This window comes from Nomascus leucogenys, chromosome 7b (assembly GCF_006542625.1).
Source record: "Nomascus leucogenys isolate Asia chromosome 7b, Asia_NLE_v1, whole genome shotgun sequence".
Classification (NCBI taxonomy): Eukaryota; Metazoa; Chordata; class Mammalia; order Primates; family Hylobatidae; genus Nomascus; species Nomascus leucogenys.
The window spans coordinates 109,275,129-109,290,686 of NC_044387.1; the positions used below are offsets into that span (position 1 = coordinate 109,275,129).

Sequence of the window (15,558 nt, forward strand, 5' to 3'; positions counted from 1 at the left end):
TGAGGCGCTCTTTCCATTTCTACATGACAAAATGCTTTCTGCTCTTTAAGACCGCCCCTGTGTGCGTCTTACTGCAATCACAGACTTACAGCCTCATTTCGTGTATTTAACATTGTTACAAGACTTGGTTCATATTCTGTCTTATTTATTTTGCATTCTGATACCACTTTTTAATTTTTTCATGAGCTCCTTCATTTTTGTACATATAAGTAACTGATTTTTATCTCAATGGAAAGACTGAAGGCAAGTGGTGGAGGAAAGAATCATGTATGTTCTTGAGGGACATCATTCACCATCCCTGTTATTAATCATTTTAATTTATCCAACTCACCTGGTCCACTTTAGAATGGCCTCATGGCATTAACTTCTCCTGCTCCCCAGGCAAGAACAAACTCGCAGGTTTATCTGAGTGTTTTCTTTGGCCATGTAGTTGTTAGCAAGTATGTGTATTGCCTTTCATTGAGCCAAAAAAGAACAAGAAAGGTTTTATTTCTCGATTGCTTTGTTATCCATGCAATGGGTGATCATTCATTATGTTCAATAAAGAAGGAAAGTGGATGTGGCCAGCTTCCCCCAACTTGTATTTATTGTGGCAGCAAACACTATTACTGGCTAAACTTCTGAGAACATGGCACTGCTGTAAAGGATGAGCATTCGGAGAACTAGAAATGTAATTCCAGATATACAAGCAATAATTCTCAAGCTGTCCAGCTTCTGCTAATACAAAATGACATGTCTGGAAAGGAAACATTCATTCCTCTCCTGGAGCACTGCCAGTGTGTTTGAGCTGTTGAAATGTTTTATTCCATGCAATGACCAAGGATGCTTTCCTATGCTGTCTTCGGTGTACAATCCCTTAGGCTGGAAGGAAGTCATCTCTCCCATGCCGTCCTCACAACAGGGACCCACTGGCTGTATATAAATCATAAAAGATGGCCACAACAATAATCAATAGCTTACCAACCAAAAAGAGTTCAGGACCTGATGGATTCACAGCCAAATTCTACCAGAGGTACAAGGAGGAACTGGTACCATTCCTTCTGAAACTATTCCAATCGATAGAAAAAGAGGGAATCCTCCCTAACACATTTTACGAAGCCAGTATCGTCCTGATACCAAAGCCTGGCAGAGACATAACCAAAAAAGAGAATTTCAGACCAATATCCTTGATGAACATTGATGCAAAAATCCTCAATAAAATACTGGCAAACTGAATCCAGCAGCACATCAAAAAGCTTGTCCACCATAATCAAGTGGGCTTCATCCCTGGGATGCAAGGCTGGTTCAACATACGCAAATCAATAAATGTAATCCAGCATATAAACAGAACCAAAGACAAAAACCACGATTATCTCAATAGATGCAGAAAAGGCCTTTGACAAAATTCAACAACCCTTCATGCTAAAAACTCTCAATAAATTAGGTATTGATGGGACGTATCTCAAAATAATAAGAGCTATCTATGACAAACCCACAGCCAATATCATACTGAATGGGCAAAAACTGGAAGCATTCCCTTTGAAAACTGGCACAAGACAGGGATGCCCTCTCTCACCACTCCTATTCAACACAGTGCTGGAAGTTCTGGCCAGAGCAATCAGGCAGGAGAAGGAAATAAAGGGTATTCAATTAGGAAAAGAGGAAGTCAAATTGTCCCTGTTTGCAGATGACATGATCGTATATCTAGAATACCCCATTGTCTCAGCCCAAAATCTCCTTAAGCTGATTAGCAACTTCAGCAAAGTCTCAGGATACAAAATCAATGTACAAAAATCACAAGCATTCTTGTACACCAATCACAGACAAACAGAGAGCCAAATCATGAGTGAACTCCCATTCACAATTGCTTCAAAGAGAATAAAATACCTAGGAATCCAACGTACAAGGGATGTGAAGGACCTCTTCAAGGAGAACTACAAACCACTGCTCAATGAAATAAAAGAGGATACAAACAAATGGAAGAACATTCCATGCTCATGGGTTGGAAGAATCAATATTGTGAAAATGGCCATACTGCCCAAGGTAATTTATAGATTCAGTGCCATCCCCATCAAGCTACCAATGACTTTCTTCACAGAATTGGAAAAAACTACTTTAAAGTTCATATGGAAGCAAAAAAGAGCCCACATCGCCAAGTCAATCCTAAGCCAAAAGAACAAAGCTGGAGGCATCACGCTACCTGACTTCAAACTATACTACAAGGCTTCAGTAACCAAAACAGCATGGTACTGGTACCACAACAGAGACATAGATCAATGGAACAGAACAGAGCCCTCAGATATGATGCCGCATATCTACAACTATCTGATCTTTGACAAACCTGACAAAAACAAGAAATGGGGAAAGGATTCCCTATTTAATAAATGGTGCTGGGAAAACTGGCTAGCCATATGTAGAAAGCTGAAACTGGATCCCTTCCTTACACCTTATGCAAAAATTAATTCAAGATGGATTAAAGACTTAAATGTTAGACCTAAAACCATTAAAATCCTACAAGAAAATCTAGGCAATACCATTCAGGACATAGGCATGGGCAAGGACTTCATGTCTAAAACACCAAAAGCAATGGCAACAAAAGCCAAAATTGACAAATGGGATCTAATTAAACTAAAGAGCTTCTGCACAGCAAAAGAAACTACCATCAGAGTGAACAGGCAACCTACAGAATGGGAGAAAATTTTTGCAACCTACTCATCTGACAAAGGGCTAATATCGAGAATCTACAATGAACTCAAACAAATTTACAAGACAAAAACAAACAGCCCCATCAAAAAGTGGGCAAAGGACATGAACAGACAGTTCTCAAAAGAAGACATGTATGCAGCCAAAAAACACATGAAGAAATGCTCATCATCACTGGCCATCAGAGAAATGCAAATCAAAACCACAGTGAGATACCATCTCACACCAGTTAGAATGGCCATCATTAAAAAATCAGGAAACAACAGGTGCTGGAGAGGATGTGGAGAAATAGGAACACTTTTACACTGTTGGTGGGACTGTAAACTAGTTCAACCATTGTGGAAGTCAGTGTGGCGATTCCTCAGGGATCTAGAACTAGAAATACCATTTGACCCAGCCATCCCATTACTGGGTATATACCCAAAGGACTATAAATATCATGCTGCTATAAAGACACATGCACACGTATGTTTATTGTGGCACTATTCACAATAGCAAACAGTTGGAACCAACCCAAATGTCCAACAACGATAGACTGGATTAAGAAAATGTGGCACATATACACCATGGAATACTATGCAGCCATAAAAAATGATGAGTTCATGTCCTTTGTAGGGACATGGATGAAACTGGAAACCATCATTCTCAGTAAACTATCGCAAGGACAAAAAACCAAACACCGCATGTTCTCACTCATAGGTAGGAATTGAACAATGAGAACTCATGGACACAGGAAGGGGAACATCACACTCCGGGGACTGTTGTGGGGTTGGGGGAGGGGAGAGGGACAGCATTAGGAGATATACCTAATGCTAAATGACGAGTTAATGGGTGCAGGAAATCAACATGGCACATGGATACATATGTAACAAACCTGCACATTGTGCACATGTACCCTAAAACCTAAAGTATAATAAAAAAAAAAACTATGAGGAAAAAAAAAAAAAAGATGGCCACAAAAGAAACATGAACAAAATTGATTTAACAACGTAACCACAAGGGATTATAAGATGTTAAACAAGCCACAAGTATAAAGGTTTGAGGGAATAATGGCTGGCAAGCTACACACAGTTCGTGCATGTTTTCCCAAGATCAACTCCACTATTATTAACTATCTCATAAAGAATTATATGTACTGTGGTATCTACAGCTGATTATGCCATTCTTACTCTTTCTGGTAAAATAATTTATCAATTGCGTCCAAAATCATTCAGTAGAACATTTTTTTCATACACATTACCTCTTTTCATGTATTTAAGTACATGCAGATTGATATCTTCATTTTAGTAACACTTTTTAATGTAACTTTTCATCTTTATTATTAGATCTTAGGATTTGTTGGACAAATAGTGTGATTTTCCTGGTAGCAAGACGTGGTCAACATGGTTCTTGGTCATCAGGAAGGCATTGATGGTGGGTGATGCAATGGCTTGTTAACTGAGCCCACAACTTTTTTATTGTATCTCTCTTATATGCCAGGCACTGTCTAGGCATTGGGTTTTGTTATAATAGGGATGCCTGTGTGATAACAATGGTACAAATGACATCAGGTCGATAGAAACACATTATCTGCTAAATCTAGACGATGTTAAAATTTTGTACTTCAGTGGTTGTTGACATCTAGAAGGCCCGCCTATAAATCCTGGCTCCTTCTGTGCTAAGCCAAGATTCAGGTAAACATAAAGTAGGGTGTTAGGGCAATTTCTGGACTAGAAAGCCTTCTAGAAAAATAATTTTTTAAATGGGCATAAGCCATTTGTATAGTCAATAGGTGGTCTAATGCACATAGGTACCTAGCTAAGGGGTGGGTGGGGCTGAAATCCAACACTTCTCTGCCTTCCAAGTCATGTAGCCTGGAACGGGGTTGGATCTTTCCAGAGAAAAAGACACCCTTAAGAAAACTGCATAATACAGATATATACATGAAGGCATTCTCTAAGTGCACAAGACACTGCCCTCTGCCCTCCCAGAGCTTTTTTCGGATTTGCAGAAAGATTCCTGACACGTTAGTAGTCTTGGCTTTGTGAGTTTGCTGAAGTTTGCAGTATGCTGAAGATAGTTGGCATTGGAGGTTAAGAATCAGAATGGAACTGCTGAGTCAAGATGAGAAAGTGGCTCCCACCTGCGGAAGCACATTGAATTCTACGAGCTTTCTCTGGGACCACCAGGTCCAGGTAAGTTTTGAAATACGCCATTGAAGCCACCACAAAGACACCCAATAGTAGGAGCTGGGGCACTGTTGAGAGACAGGACTAGCTGGATTTCCTAGTCCGACTAAGAATCCCTAAGCCTAGCTGGGAAGGTGACTGCATCCACCTTTAAACACGGGGCTTGCAACTTAGCTCACACCCAACCAATCAGGTAGTAAAGACAGCTCACTAAAATGCTAATTAGGCAAAAACAGGAGGTAAAGAAATAGCCAATCATCTATTGCCTGAGAGCACAGCAGGAGGGACAATGATCAGGATCTAAACCCAGGCGTTTGAGCTGGCAACAGCAACCCCCTTTGGGTCCCCTCCCTTTGTATGGGAGCTCTGTTTTCACTCTATTAAATCTTGCAACTGCACACTCTTCTGGTCCGTGTTGGTTACGGCTCAAACTGAGCTTTCGCTCGCTGTCCACCACCGCTGTTCACCCCCGTCCCAGACCCGCCGTTGACTTCCCCCCTCTCAATCTGGCAGGGTGTCCACTGCGTTTCTGATCCAGTGAGGCACCCATTGCCACTCTGGATCAGGCTAAAGGCTTGCCATTGTTCCTGCACGGCTAAGTGCCAGGGTTTGTCCTAATTGAGCTGAACACTAGTCGCTGAGTTCCACAGTTCTCTTCCGTGACCCAGGGCTTCTAACAGAGCTATAACACTCACCACATGGCCCAAGGTTCTATTGCTTGGAATCCGTGAGGCCAAGAACCCCAGGTCAGAGAATATGAGGCTTGCCGCCATCTTGGAAGCAGCCCGCCACCATCCTGGGAGCTCTAAGAAGAAGGACCCCCCCAGTAACACTGTGATGTCACAAGGAAATACAATAAGGAATGTCCTCAATAGGAACGTGTGTAAGGGCTTGCTGCTGCCACTTAGCATTGGTCTAGAATCTGGGACAAGGCAAAACCTGTGCATGGCAAGCTGACAGATCTCGCTGAGGAATGCTGTAGGAGGGCTGGGGGCCTGAGAAGGGTACTGAAAGCCCAGATCTTTCTCCAGGGTGCCTCAGACTTCCTTCAACAGCTGTGCGGCAGCTCTGACCCAATATAAAGAATTTATAAATTCTTTATATTTATTTATATTCTATATAACTTCAGTATTGTTCTAAGTTCTGCATCTCAACACTCCAGCAACTCTGTGGAAAAGGGTAAAGCAAATTTCATGAGAATACATTCAGTTCCAATTTATCAGTATATAGTCTGGCTGCAAGTGCTTCTATAAATTCGTGTGGAAAACAATTCCATGTTCCAGCCCTGAAACACATACAAAATCTTTTCTTCTTCATTTATTTTTGAATACACATGCCGTAACTTCCTTTCTCACATACAACAGCTTTAAGAAGTAATCTGAAGTTTTAAATATTTCTTTCACATTTGCCTGATATGGTGCTAAAAGTCGCCAGTCATGGGTTCATACCATCGCTGGTTTGCTTTGCTGACTATCACAGAGAATGGCTGGATTCTACCCTGCCTATTCTCAGACACGAGGACACTAGGTAAGATAAAGTATCAATAGCAAAAAGAGCTCATTAGCAGCCCTGGGAAAACAGACTCAACATGGATGCCTGGTAGGTGAGTACACTGCTGCATAAGGGACAGTGTCATTCATTTTTTTCATTTCAATCAACAAACATGTTGAACTCCTCCTATGTGCTAAGCATAATCTCTGTCTCCACCAACACTATGCAATTTAACCTTCTAAGAAAAATGCCATTTCCATGGATAACATCGTTATTTCGGACAAAACCTTTTAGGTCTCTTCCTTACAGAACAACAGGATATGCAACCCACTGTCAGAATGCCTTGTTTTCTACCAGCTAAAATCACCCTCTTGTAAAATGCCTTATGTGAATCAAAATCACTCTTCGACAAGTTTTAAAATGCAATTACCAACATCACCTCAAGGTAGTCATTTAATCCCTGCATGCCTTAAATACTCTGCAAAACAGGAGGGTAATGCTGTTGTGAAGTCGACTGAGCTGAAATAAGAATGCTTCAGGGTAGGAGACTCTACTGTTGTTATTCTAAGTTAGAAATTCTATAGTAGCCTCACAGCTTCCCTCTATGTCTCCAGCACAGCTATAAAAAATTCTTTATAGATGGAAATGATTGCTGAGTAGAGTCTCTGGGGGAAGAGCTGTGGTTTGCTCTTCCGCCAAGCAATAGCAATATCAAGATGTCCCCACAAGGCATTAGCTCTTGAAGTGAGCAAGTTATGGTTCCCAGGGGCCTCCTGTACTTGATAGATGCTGTCAGTGTGAAGTTGTCTCCAGAGACCTCCCAGAGGTCTGAGAACATGGCAGGGTCAGTGTCTAACCTATTATGGACAGAATCTGTACTAGAAAGGCCCAAAAGCTATGTGCTTGGGCATGAGACATTCAGCTCATGCCGAATGAGCTGAATCATTGAAGGATTGATGTATCTCTTTGAGGAAAGCTAGCTTTCCTGCATTTCCTGCACCTCAGGTTTTAATTCAGGTGAATTGCTTCACCATTTATAGCTCTGAGACCTTTGGGGCCAAACCTCATGAGTTCCATTTTCCAAGTGCGGCCCACATTTCACCCCTGTCTTTGATAATCTGAACGTTAGAATTATACTCCAGATTAAACTCTGTTAATAACCCCAAATTTAGAGCACAGCAAGGGCTAACATCAACTTTGATAATCATTTAATATTAAGTCAGGAAGTTTCATTACTGATATCATATGTGTATCAATTGCTACACACATGGCTTACCCTTTATTTCAGCTCTCTGACTATCTGCTGTGACAAATTTCATGTCATTGACACCTAAAATGAGAAAAAATAGTTTTTTAAATTCACTATACTGGGAATAATCTCTCAAACAAGCAATGAATGCATTTTATAGAAAATGAACCATATAAATACATACATATGTATAAAATTAGAAATTTCGTTTGTTTCTAGTTACTCTGTGTTGTTATATTCCATTCCTTAAAACAAGGTTGAGAGACTTCTGGAACTGATTTCCTGACTCAAAAGTTGAGACCAACAGTTTGATAAGAACTACTACAGATAGTGTGAAATTTGCAGAATGCTGCAGGATGCTGAAAAGTCCCTCTGGCAAACAACATTTATCATCACTGAAGACAATTATGAGGCCATAAGCAAAAGACAATGCTCTAGAAACTGCTGTTAAAAAAGCACACCTGTAAGCTGAAGTGGCTGCTAGTACAGGCTCCCCAATTATGTGTGTCACCCCTGGCCCTTTCATTGCTAATCAGTCATCATATTCTGTTTTCTTGAGCTTACAAAAGACTTCACATCCATTTTCAATGCTGCATCCCAGGCAGTGGCTACTGGTTTCTTGTAAGTGGCCAGAAAAACAAAATCCAGTTGTCATCTGATTCCTAGTCCTTTCTTATGTTGATTTTGAGTAGTTTTTCAATTGACACTTCTAGATAAATGAGAAACTTTGGGCATAGCACAGAGAAGAGCCAGGTGACCACGAAGAGTCTAAGGAGCCCCCATCGAGCTGGTGAGGACTCTGGGTGCAGTGTTGAACTGTGCTACAAGAAACTACACAATATTGACCGGTTCCAGAATGGAAGTATGGAAACACATTGGTGTCACTCCCCTCATCAGAAAACCAAAAGCAAATAGACAGTGTCATGATTAAAAACAGTAATAGCATAGAATGCAAGTATGAGGGTGAAACAGTTCCCAGGTCCATAGAGAAGTAAAAAGCTCTGAGCAGGTGGTGAGAGAACTGGGCTTTCATATCTGTGACATTTCTCCCCCTAATCTGTACAACACCATGTAAGAGAAAAATTTTCCCAGACTCATATTTTCTACACAGGAAAAAGTGAGATAGAGGTAAACAACCAGCTTCCCATCCATCTTGGTTTTCCTAGCAGGAGACCTATTCCTGCCTCAACCCATAGGAAGCATTGGGAGTGCCTGAAGGAGAAACATCCCTGAGGGCAACCAAAGACAAAGTGGGGAAGATGGGACTGTCATCCCAGCCTTGGAAACTCTGCGCTGTAACTTGGGCAGAGAAGGCACCAAATCAGAGCAGCTGCTCACCAGCACCACACTGTGGGAGGTATGTTCCACAGTTCCCCTGGGCATGAACCCCTAGCCAGCCTTCCCACCACACTGCTGGGATAGCCCCTTTATGACCTCCTCAATTCAGAATGGGCAGCACTCTAATCACTTACTAGAGTCAAGGCAAACCTGGGCCTATGGCACTCTCTAGTACCTATAAAGAGGCAGCAACCTAGCAGAAAATAAAAAAGAAAGAAATTCAACAGATAAATTATAAGGAATCTCTAAGCAAACATCTCCAATAAAAATCAAAACAAGCCAGGTAGAGAAGACTGGAAAAAAATAACTGATCCGTCAATACAAAGACATAGATGTAAATTCAGAATCCTGGAACTGAGAAATTCATTTACTAAACTGAAAAATTTATTAGAGGCTCTCAACAGCAGAATGACTCAAGAAGAGAAAAGAGTCAGTGAGCCTAAGACAGGCTATTTGAAAATACACAGTCAGAAGGGGGAAAAAAAAGGAACAAAAGTCATGAACAAGTTATAGAAAATAACTTCAAAAGACTAACTCTAAAAATTACTGGAAATCAACAGGAAGCTGAGCAAGAACAAGGAATAGAAAGCTTACTCAAAGAAATAACCACAGAAAACGTTCCAAAACTTGAGAAAGATACAGCTACTCGGGTACATGAAGGTCTGAGAACACCAAACAGGTTTGACCCAAATAAGACTACCACAAGGCATGTAATCAGGCTCTTAAACGTCAAGAGCAAAGAGACAATCCTAAAAGTAGTGAAAGAAAAGAAACAGATAAAATATAAAGGAACTCAAATTCATCTGGAAAAAGATGTCTCAACAGAAACTGTAAAGGCCAGGAGTACATGAGATGACATTTTCAAAATGTGGAAGAAAAAAATGGCAATCAAGAATTGTTTATCCAGCAAAGTATTCTTCAAGTATGAAGGAGCAGGTCTTTCCTAAACAAACAAAATCTTACAAGTGTTAAAAGCAAGGTCTTCCATCTAACACAAAACAAAAACAAAAACACCAATGTGCAAAAAGAAGCATTTGAATGTATCAAATGAACTGTAAAAGTGCATAGACAAACTCAGGATACTCAAACACTGTAACTGACATGTGAAATCCACTCATAATTCTAATATAAAGTCCAAAAGATAAATCTATCAAAACCAGTAATAGCTACAGCAACCTGTTAAGAGACAGGCAACAAAAAATAGCTAAATTGAGATAACAACAAAAAGTTAAAACATAGGGAGGGTTAAGTTAAAGTGTAGAAATTTTTTCTTCAGTATTTTTTTGAGTCTATACTTTCTATTGCAATCTAAGATAAGCTGCCATCTCTTTAAAATAACTTATTGTAAGATATTTGATGTGAGCTTCATGACAACCACAATGCAAAAACCTGTGATAGATACACTAAAAATAAAAAGCAATGGATTAAAATGTACTACCAGAGAAAATCACTCAATTGCAAAGGAAGATGATAAGAAAGAGAGAAAGGAAGAGAGGAGCTAGAAAACAACCAGAAAACAAGCAAAAAACCCCCCAAAAACCAAGCAGTAGTAAGTCCTTATGTATCAATAATTACACTGAATGTAAATGGACTCAATTCTCCAGTTAAAAAAAAACAGTGTCTGAATGAATAAATCAACAAGACCAAACTATGTAACTTACAAGAGATCTGCCTCACCTGATCATGCCACTGCACTCCAGCTAGGTGACAAAACAAGACCATGTTCCTAAAAAAAAAAAAAAAAAAAAACAAAAAAAAACTCACTTATAAAGACACACATAGACCGAAAAGTAAAGGGATGGAAACAGATATTCCATGCAAGTTGAAATAAAAAAAGAGCAGAAGTAACAATACTTTTATCTGATAAAATAGCAATATGTCAAAGACTATAAAAATAGACAAAGAAAGTCACTATACAAAAATAAAGGCGACAATTCAGCAAGAGGATATAACAATTCTAGATATCTATGCACCCAACACAGAACACCGAGGTATATAAAGCAAATAGTAATAGATCTAAGCGGAGAGACAGACTGCAATATAATAATAGTGGGGAACTTTAATGCCTGCTTCTTAGTGATAGACAGATCCTCTAGACAGAAGACCAACAAAGAAACATCGGAGTTAGACCACGCGGGGGGTGGAGCCAAGATGGCCGAATAGGAACAGCGCCGGTCTCCAGCTCCCAGCCTGAGCGACACAGAAGACGGGTGATTTCTGCATTTCTGTTTGAGGTACCGGTTTCATCTCACTAGGGAGTGCCAAACAGTGGGTGCAGGACAGTCGGTGAAGCGCACTGTGCGCGAGCCGAAGCAGGGCGAGGCATTGCCTCACTCGGGAAGCGCAAGGGGTCAGGGAGTTCCCTTTCCTAGTCAAAGAAAGGGGTAACAGACGGCACCTGGAATATCGGGTCAGTCCCACCCTAATACTGCGCTTTTCCAATGGGTCTGGAAAACGGCACACTAGGAGATTGTGTCCTGCACCTGGCTCGGAGGGTCCTATGCCCACGGAGTCTCGCTGATTGCTAGCACAGCAGTCTGAGATCAAGCTGCAAGGCGGCAGCGAGGCTGGGGGAGGGGCGCCCGCCATTGCCCAGGCTTGCTTAGGTAAACAAAGCAGCTAGGAAGCTCGAACTGGGTGGAGCCCACCACAGCTCAAGGAGGCCCGCCTGCCTCTGTAGGCTCCACCTCTGGGGGCAGGGCACAGACAAACAAAAAGTCAGCAGGAACCTCCATAGACTTAAATGTCCCTGTCTGACTGACAGCTTTGAAGAGAGTAGTGGTTCTCCCAGCACGCAGCTGGAGATCTGAGAACGGACAGACTGCCTCCTAAAGTGGGTCCCTCACCCCTGAGCAGCCTAACTGGGAGGCACTCCCCCAGTAGGGAAAGACTGACACCTCACTCGGCTGGGTACTCCTCTGAGACAAAACTTCCAGAGGAACTATCAGACAGCTGAATTTGTGGTCTCACGAAAATCTGCTGTTCTGCAGCCACCGCTGCTGACACCCAGCCAAACAGGGTCTGGAATGGACCTCTAGTAAACTCCAACAGACCTGCAGCTGAGGGTCCTGTCTGGTAGAAGGAAAACTAACAAACAGAAAGGACATCCACACCAAAAACCCATCTGTACATCACCATCATCAAAGACCAAAAGTAGATAAAACCACAAAGATGGGGAAAAAACAGAGCAGAAAAACTGGAAACTCTAAAAAGCACAGCACCTCTCCTCCTCCAAAGGAACGCAGTTCCGCACCAGCAACGGAACAAAGCTGGATGGAGGATGACTTTGACGAGTTGAGAGAAGAAGGCTTCAGACGATCAAACTACTCTGAGCTACGAGAGGAAATTCAAAACAATAGCAAGGAAGTTAAAAACTTTGAAAAAAAATTAGAAGAATGGATAACTAGAATAACCAATGGAGAGAAGGGCTTAAAGGAGCTGATGGAGCTGAAAGCCAAGTTTCGAGAACTACACGAAGATTGCAGAAGCCTCAGTAGCAGATGCGATCAACTGGAAGAAAGGGTATCACTGATGGAAGATGAAATGAATGAAATGAAGTGAGAAGGGAAGTTTAGAGAAAAAAGAATAAAAAGAAATGAACAAAGCCTCCAAGAAATTTGGGACTATGTGAAAAGACCAAACCTACGTCTGATTGGTGTACCTGAAAATGACAGGGAGAATGGAACCAAGTTGGAAAACACTCTGCAAGATATTATCCAGGAGAACTTCCCCAATCTAGCAAGGCAGGCCAACATTCAGATTCAGGAGATACAGAGAACGTCACAAAGATACTCCTCGAGAAGAGCAACTCCAAGACACATAATTGTCAGATTCACCAAAGTTGAAATGAAGGAAAAAATGTTAAGGGCAGCCAGAGAGAAAGGTCGGGTTACCCACAAAGGGAAGCCCATCAGACTAACAGCTGATCTCTCAGCAGAAACTCTACAAGCCAGAAGAGAGTGGGGGCCAATATTCAACATTCTTAAAGAAAAGAATTTTCAACCCAGAATTTCATATCCAGCCAAACTAAGCTTCATAAGTGAAGGAGAAATAAAATACTTTACAGACAAGCAAACGCTGAGTGATTTTGTCACCACCAGGCCTGCCCTAAAAGAGCTCCTGAAGGAAGCACTAAACATGGAAAGGAACAACCAGTACCAGCCACTGCAAAAACATGCCGAATTGTAAAGACCATCAAGGCTAGGAAGAAACTGCATCAACTAACGAGCAAAATAACCAACTAACATCATAATGACAGGATCAGATTCACACATAACAATAGTAACGTTAAATATAAATGGGCTAAATGCTCCAATTAAAAGACACAGACTGGCAAACTGGATAAGGAGTCAGGACCCATCAGTGTGCTGTATTCAGGAAACCCATCTCACGTGCAGAGACACACATAGACTCAGAATAAAGGGATGGAGGAAGATCTATCAAGCAAATGGAAAACAAAAAAAGGCAGGGGTTGCAATCCTAGTCTCTGATAAAATAGACTTTAAACCAACAAAGATCAAAAGAGACAAAGAAGGCCATTACATAATGGTAAAGGGATCAATTCAACAAGAAGAGCTAACTATCCTAAATATATATGCACCCAACACAGGAGCACCCAGATTCATAAAGCAAGTCCTGAGTGACCTACAAAGGGACTTAAACTCCCACACAATAATAATGGGAGATTTTAACACCCCACTGTCAACATTAGACAGATCAATGAGACAGAAAGTTAACAAGGATATCCAGGAATTGAACTCAGCTCTGCACAAAGTGGACCTAATAGACATCTACAGAACTCTCCACCCCAAATCAACAGAATATACATTTTTTTCCAGCACCACACCACACCTATTCCAAAATTGACCACATAGTTGGAAGTAAAGCTCTCCTCAGCAAATGTAAAAGGACAGAAATTATAACAAACTGTCTCTCAGACCACAGTGCAATCAAACTAGAACTCAGGATTAAGAAACTCACTCAAAACCGCTCAACTACATGGAAACTGAACAACCTGCTCCTGAATGACTATTGGGTACATAATGAAATGAAGGCAGAAATAAAGATGTTCTTTGAAACCAACAAGAACAAACACACAACATACCAGAATCTCTGGGACACGTTCAAAGCAGTGTGTAGAGGGAAATTTATAGCACTAAATGCCCACAAGAGAAAGCAGGAAAGATCCAAAATTGACACCCTAACATCACAATTAAAAGAACTAGAAAAGCAAGAGCAAACACATTCAAAAGCTGGCAGAAGGCTAGAAATAACTAAAATCAGAGCAGAACTGAAGGAAATAGAGACACAAAAAACCCTTCAAAAAATTAATGAATCCAGGAGCTGGTTTTTTGAAAAGATCAACAAAATTGATAGACCGCTAGCAAGACTAATAAAGAAGAAAAGAGAGAAGAATCAAATAGATGCAATAAAAAATGAAAAAGGGGATATCACCACTGATCCCACAGAAATACAATCTACCATCAGAGAATACTACAAACACCTCTACGCAAATAAACTAGAAAATCTAGAAGAAATGGATAAATTCCTCGACACATACACCCTCCCAAGACTAAACCAGGAAGAAGTTGAATCTCTGAATAGACCAATAACAGGTTCTGAAATTGTGGCAATAATCAATAGCTTACCAACCAAAACGAGTCCAGGACCTGATGGATTCACAGCCAAATGCTACCAGAGGTACAAGGAGGAACTGGTACCATTCCTTCTGAAACTATTCCAATCGATAGAAAAAGAGGGAATCCTCCCTAACACATTTTATGAAGCCAGCATCGTCCTGATACCAAAGCCTGGCAGAGACATAACCAAAAAAGAGAATTTCAGACCAATATCCTTGATGAACATTGATGCAAAAATCCTCAATAAAATACTGGCAAACCGAATCCAGCAGCACATCAAAAAGCTTATCCGCCATAATCAAGTGGGCTTCATCCCTGGGATGCAAGGCTGGTTCAACATACGCAAATCAATAAATGTAATCCAGCATATAAACAGAACCAAAGACAAAAACCACATGATTATCTCAATAGATGCAGAAAAGGCCTTTGACAAAATTCAACAACTCTTCATGCTAAAAACTCTCAATAAATTAGGTATTGATGGGACGTATCTCAAAATAATAAGAGCTATCTATGACAAACCCACAGCCAATATCATACTGAATGGGCAAAAACTGGAATCATTCCCTCTGAAAACTGGCACAAGACAGGGATGCCCTCTCTCACCGCTCCTATTCAACATAGTGCTGGAAGTTCTGGCCAGAGCAATCAGGCAGGAGAAGGAAATAAGGGGGAATTCAATTAGGAAAAGAGGAAGTCAAATTGTCCCTGTTTGCAGATGACATGATTGTATATCTAGAAAACCCCATTGTCTCAGCCCAAAATCTCCTTAAGCTGATTAGCAACTTCAGCAAAGTCTCAGGATACAAAATCAATGTACAAAAATCACAAGCATTCTTGTACACCAATCACAGACAAACAGAGAGCCAAATCATGAGTGAACTCCCATTCACAATTGCTTCAAAGAGAAAAAAATACCTAGGAATCCAACTTACAAGGGATGTGAAGGACCTCTTCAAGGAGAACTACAAACCACTGCTCAATGAAATAA

The 15,558-nt window shown here is 40.9% G+C and overlaps 1 long non-coding RNA gene across 2 annotated transcripts in view; it reads right to left on the reverse strand.

Annotated features, from left to right (window-relative positions):
- Nucleotides 1-15,558, reverse strand: part of LOC115836101 — a 469,594-nt gene that overhangs the window by 215,023 nt on the left and 239,013 nt on the right. For both annotated transcript variants that reach the window (XR_004031104.1, XR_004031105.1), the window contains one exon: nucleotides 7,618-7,671. This is a non-coding gene — a long non-coding RNA (uncharacterized LOC115836101). The remainder of the gene's footprint in view (nucleotides 1-7,617; nucleotides 7,672-15,558) is intronic.